This window comes from Limulus polyphemus, unplaced genomic scaffold, assembly GCF_000517525.1.
Source record: "Limulus polyphemus unplaced genomic scaffold, Limulus_polyphemus-2.1.2 Scaffold529, whole genome shotgun sequence".
NCBI lineage: Eukaryota > Metazoa > Arthropoda > Merostomata > Xiphosura > Limulidae > Limulus > Limulus polyphemus.
The window spans coordinates 198,979-205,454 of NW_013666139.1; the positions used below are offsets into that span (position 1 = coordinate 198,979).

Consider the following 6,476-nt stretch of genomic DNA (forward strand, 5'->3'; position numbering starts at 1 on the left):
TGGGAAGCTGTTCCTGACGATCGATACTGGCGTTTATTTTGGTCATCAGGAGCTGTTCCTAACGATCGATACTGGCGTTTATTTTGGTCATCAGGAGCTGTTCCTAACTATCAATACTGACGTTTATATTGGTCATCAGAAGCTGTTCCTGACGATCGATACTGGCGTTTATTTTGGTCATCAGGAGCTGTTCCTAACTATCAATACTGGCGTTTATTTTGGTCATCAGGAGCTGTTCCTAACAATCAATACTGACGTTTATTTTGGTCATCAGGAGCTGTTCCTAACTATCAATACTGACGTTTATTTTGGTCACCAGGAAATGTTCCTAACTATCAATACTGGCGTTTATTTTGGTCATCGGGAGTTGTTTCTAACTATCAATACTGGCGTTTATTTTCGTCATCAGGAGCTGTTCCTGACAATCAATACTGGCGTTTATTTTGGTCATCAGAAGCTGTTCCTAACTATCCCTACTGACGTTTATATTGGTCATCAGAAGCTGTTCTTGACGATCAATACTGGCGTTTATTTTGGTCATCAGGAGCTGTTCCTAACTATCAATACTGACGTTTATTTTGTTCACCAGGAAATGTTCTTAACTATCAATACTGGCGTTTATTTTGGTCATCAGGATCTGTTTCTAACTATCAATACTGGCGTTTATTTTCGTCATCAGGAGCTGTTCCTGACAATCAATACTGGCGTTTATTTTGGTCATCAGAAGCTGTTCCTAACTATCAAATACTGACGTTTATTTTGGTCATCCGAAGCTGTTCCTGACGATCAATACTGGCGTTTATTTTGGTCATCAGGAGCTGTTCCTAACTATCAATACTGACGTTTATTTTAGTCACCAGGAAATGTTCCTAACTATCAATACTGGCGTTTATTTTGGTCATCAGGAGCTGTTTCTAACTATCAATACTGGCGTTTATTTTGGTCATCAGAAGCTGTTCCTGACGATCAATACTGGTGTTTATTTTGGTCATCAGGAGCTGTTCCTAACTATCAATACTGACGTTGATTTTGGTAATCAGAAGCTGTTCCTGACAATCAATACTGGCGTTTATTTTGGTCATCAAGAGCTGTTCCTGACAATCAATACTGGCGTTTAATTTGGTCATCAGAAGCTGTTCCTAACTATCAATACTGACGTTTATTTTGGTCATCAGAGGCTGTTCCTGACGATCAATACTGACGTTTGTTTTGGTCATCAGGAGCTGTTCCTAACTATAAATACTGACGTTTATTTTGCTCATCGCTAGTTGTTCCTGACGATCAATACTGACGTTTATTTTGGTCATCAGGAGCTGTTCCTAACTATAAATACTGACGTTTATTTTGGTCATCAGGATCTGTTCCTAACTATAAATACTGACGTTTATTTTGCTCATCGCTAGTTGTTCCTGACGATCAATACTGACGTTTATTTTGGTCATCAGAAGCTGTCGTCTATTTTGTTTTTCGTATGCCTAATCACATACAACAAATTATGAATATGAAAGGTTATATAAATATAAAAAAGAGAGAGTATCTGTAATGTTTCCAGCTTCACACCTTTTGAACTACGTGAGTATTAATTGGTTTGTTTAGAATTTCGCCCAAAGCTACACGAGTGCTATCTGCGTTAGCCGTCTGTAATTTAGCAGTGAAAGACTAGAGGGAAGACAGCTAGTCATCACCACCTACCGCTAACAATGAATAGTAGGATTGACCGTCACATTAAAATGCTCCCATGATATCCCAGTGGTAATTATAGGGCTAATAATATTATAATTTGAGGCTCAATTCCTGTTATGATCTCAGCATAGATTGCAAACTGCTCAATTTTGTGCTTAACAATAAACTAGCCTGAGACTAGGAGTTGTATAAGTTTGGAAAATGATTCCGCCCCATCGCCTCCTACCGGTGATTCAGCGGTAAGCCTTGAGGCTTGTAACTCTAAACATTTGGGATATATACTCGCAGTGGGCACAGCGCTGAAAGCCCGTTGATGTAGCTTTGTGCTTATAAACAAACACAAATTACAATTACGTCCAATTATCAGTACATCAAAGAAATTTTATGTAGTTCTATTATACTATAAAACAAATGATCTTTAACGATTTACTTCCGTTTAAAAGCTATAATGTCCTTTTATTAGTAAGTGATCTGTAGCTCAATCATTATTATCTTAACAGAAAATCATTACTTTACCACAACATCAAGAATATGAAAAGTGGTCATCTGATGGGTAAACAACAACCAAAATTTGTCACTGTACCTCAACATTTCACTTGGCATCTTTCCTCTCTCTCTCTCTTTATTAGATCCATAATTCTATATCCTCATAAGATCTTTATATATTTTATATGTTCATAAGATCTATATCTTTTGTGCCTTTTCTTCTCTGCCATTTGTGGTCAAGGATAATGATGCTAAGACTAACTCATAATGATATCTACCCAAGCGTGCAAACAACTTCCTTGTGTCATACGTAGGTAATTAAATAGGACTACTATCGTGAACAGATACGAGTTACCTAGGTCTAGAGGAGTGTAGACAGTGCACACACACCTCAAAAGATGTTGGCATGCCACAGGCTAATTGAGGATTACATATAATGATAGAAGTCTGCTGGATTGTAACTTTAAGATTTTGCGGTGTTTCTAAGTCAAGAAAATAATTCATTTCAATAGCTTTAATACTACAATCGACATTTTCTTATGACACATAACCTAAGTTATAAGACAGGAAATACTAACAGGCATTGAAACAAAAAATAAAATGTGTATATTAAAACGTATGTAAGTACATCTAATTAATGACCAAGTACACTACATTTAAATTAGGTATATAAAAACCTACTTCAAGCTGTTTGTTGAACGTAAACAAGTGCCACATTTCCATTCTCTAAAAGTCCACTTGTGAATCAGCGGTATGTCTGCGGACTTACAACGCTAAAAACCGGGTTTCGATACTCGTAGTGGGCTCAGCACAGATAACCCATTGTGTAGCTTTGTGCTTAACTACAAACAAACAAATCATTCTCTTAGGAACGCTGTGAACGGTCATTCTGAATATGCCAGACATTCTCTTAAACGTGGAGTCAATCATTTCATTCACGCAATGTTTGTCAGATAAAGTCAGCGACATGCTCGTGATTAAAGATAAAAAGAATGTGAAAAAAAAGATTAATTCATAGTTTGATAAATAAAATAAAAACGGTGATGTTCATTAAGACACAGTACTAAGACAGCACAGTCATTAGAATGTTAAGATTTTGAAACAACGAGACAGAATTTAAGACAATATGTAACATCGTATGGTAGTTCTTACACGTTTCGCCCATAGACATAATTTATGCCTAGATAACTTTGAACTAAATATAACATGTAATTATTATAATTAATCACAATGATGTTGTATCATATTTTCTTTTAAATACAAGAACAGCATTGAAACAGTTGATTAACAACCTTGCTAACAAGCTGAGAGCAAAAATTACTTTGTGTGACTAATAAAAGCTTAGCAGCAGTTTGTTGGTTGAGATTTTATTAGTTGTACAAGATACTTTCACAGATTTCATGCTGTTTTTGAAAGCAAAAGAAATAACTTAGCATTGTTTAAGAAGTGTAGGTATTTTGTCAATCTCTTCTCAAACAATGCTAAGTTATTTGAAGACGTGTAACATTAAGTTGGTTTTTTCGTCGCTTTATTTGACGTTAACAACTCTTAGACATTTCAGTATGTATTTTGTCATTTTGAAATGTCTAAGAGTTGTTAACGTCAAATAATGCGACGAAAAACCAACTTAATGTTACACGTCTTCAAATAACTTAGCATTGTTTGAGAAGAGTAGGTATTTTGTCGTTTTCGAAACGTCTAAGAGCTGTTAACGTCAAATAAAGCGACAAAAAAAAACCAACTTAATGTTTCACTCTTCAAAGACTAGGCTGGCAATGTATTTATATAAACTGAGTAATTCTGAACTGTTCTACTAACCGGTGAACTATTAGAAACTTGACGAAGGAAGGATTTGTAGCGAAGTTAAATCGATCGAGGCTGGAACGTGTAAATACTACAGTGAATGGTGTAGAATGATAGTCGACTCACTTTGCAAATCTACAAACAATAACTATTCTTACCTTTGTTAAACAAGTGGCGTTGAAGATGTAAAACAATAACTGACGACTGTACCTTTTATCTAGCATTCTACTGGTTTAATCTTAACAGGTTTACTAGTTGTGGTTTGAAGAATCAAATATGTGATGCACAAACTCCCTTCATCCTCTACAACTATGGCAACCGGTGAATGACCATCATCGACAGAGCCCTCTCTCGTCGGCGTTCCTTTGCACTCCTGCCGCCAGTTGAAGGACCAAACCATGGAGTTGAGTGTTAACCATTGTGACGCAGACTGACAGATAAATTTTGTACAAACAGCAGGCCCAGGTTGTTTTATTTGGTTAGAATATTTTCCTACTGCTGTTTAAACGAACTTTAACCTAATTCTATTGGAATGACATTTCCATCAACGATATAGTGTTAGTTCTTCTACAACTAAAAGACATAAATCCTAAGACAAAACATTGATAAAATGACAATATATATTAAAGTTAGAAAACACAGATATATTATTAAAACCTAACGTAATAACAATATGATCCAGCATAATATATAAACCGGTAACGAAAGTACACCTGCCATTGTTTTAACAAGACCCTGTTCTGCGTGTCTCTCTAGGCAACTACCATAAGGTACAGTAACATTATTTCGTGCCAACGTAACCATTTTATTAAATGTATCCTCTTAATACAGGAAAAATAAATTGCAACTTAATTTAATATCAGTAAGTTATTAATAAATAAAGAAGATTATTTTGAACACATTTATTCATCACCTACTCCCTCCCCCTATAGTTCAGTGGCTATAGCGCTAACAATTGGGGTTATATCTCTGCAGTGGGAACAACCCAGATATCTCGTTGTATAGCTTTGTGCTCAACAACAAAGGAAGAAACTATTTATCACATTACAAATATATATATATATATATATATGTATGTGTGTATTATACTTAATATCCATACGTAATAGCATCTTAATGAAAGGGTTTAACTTTAATGAACACGCTACTTAAGTCAGGAAAACGAAATAATTTTTCACCTATTAACGTATTCACAGATTCTCATTTACTCTGGTTGGCTCTGTGGAAAGAACGCTCAACATACATTACATTGTTGTGCACAGTATCCTGTATAACTTGTCCCTCTACGACAGTTTTGTATGAACCTTATTACAGGAGTTGTATGATCATTCGTTTTAAATACAATTTTTTTAACAGAGTGTGAGAAACATAATTACACACTTGACATTTTCTTTCAGTTTTCTTGAAGCTAAATGTCGAAAAAAATATTCTAAAATTTCTTTGAAGCTTTGAAACTTTATTGACTATTATTCTTGAACTGAAAATAACATAAAAGTGTCGATATAAGATTTTAGCTGTTGTGATTTATATATGTTTGATTCTGCATAAGAACAATTTCTATACAAAAGTAAGTTTGTGTGCTTAAATACAGTTTTTGGGAGAGATTATACATTCATAATGTGAAGACGACAACTTTAAAATACATACCTTATTAAAGGCTAAAATATTTATCGGACATTTCAAGCAAATATTTTTAGTTTTTATTTCTCTATATTTACATAATACATTTTTGTATTTATCATAAAATATTTAATAATTTTATTTAAGTTTTTTCTTCTTAAATCCATTAAATATTAATTTTTGCATCAATATTTCAACATTAATTTGAGCAGTTGTGAAGTTAAAATACTTGTAACAGAAAAATATGTCATATTACTATAAGGAGAGGGTAAGCCGTGTATTTGAAAATAATTTTTTTTTCATCAAAAGCATCTGAATTAATATTATGATTAATTATTTTAATTTTCACGTGTTGTTGTTGTTTGATACTAAGCACAAAGCTGCACAAAGAGCTCTCTGTGCTTTGCCCACCACAGGTAACGAAACCCGGTTTCTAGCGGTATAAGTCCGCAGACATACCACTGTGCCACTGAAGACATTTCCACATCTAGATAATGTGCTTCTACTTCAGAAATAGAATTCAATTCAATTTTTAATTCTACTGGATAAGTAGTGTTAATAAAATTATTTATCTTAGGACTATTTCTACTGATCAAATTATCTATATATCTACAAGTAACGAAAAACTTTTTAACAAAGGGAGTAAATTTAGGGATGGCTAATATCAATCCTTCAAAAACAATGCAAGCAAGATCGTATAGATTGTACTTGCGTCATTCCTACATAATAACACAGGCACACAGTGTAATAGAATGTTAAAATTCCTACACAATAACAGAGGCACACAGTGCAGTTGAATGTTAACAAACAGAAGTAGTATATATTAGACATTATAACACAGGCACACAGTGTAGTAAAATGTTAACATTCCTACACAATAACAC

At 34.2% G+C, this 6,476-nt stretch overlaps 1 protein-coding gene across 1 annotated transcript in view; it reads right to left on the reverse strand.

Annotated features, from left to right (window-relative positions):
* Positions 1–4,268, reverse strand: part of LOC106458891 (growth arrest-specific protein 2-like) — a 42,653-nt gene extending 38,385 nt beyond the window's left edge. The window contains exon 1 of the mRNA XM_013918450.2: positions 4,131–4,268. The gene's annotated coding sequence lies outside the window, so the exon portion shown is untranslated. The remainder of the gene's footprint in view (positions 1–4,130) is intronic.
* Between the last annotated feature and the right edge of the window lie 2,208 nt (positions 4,269–6,476).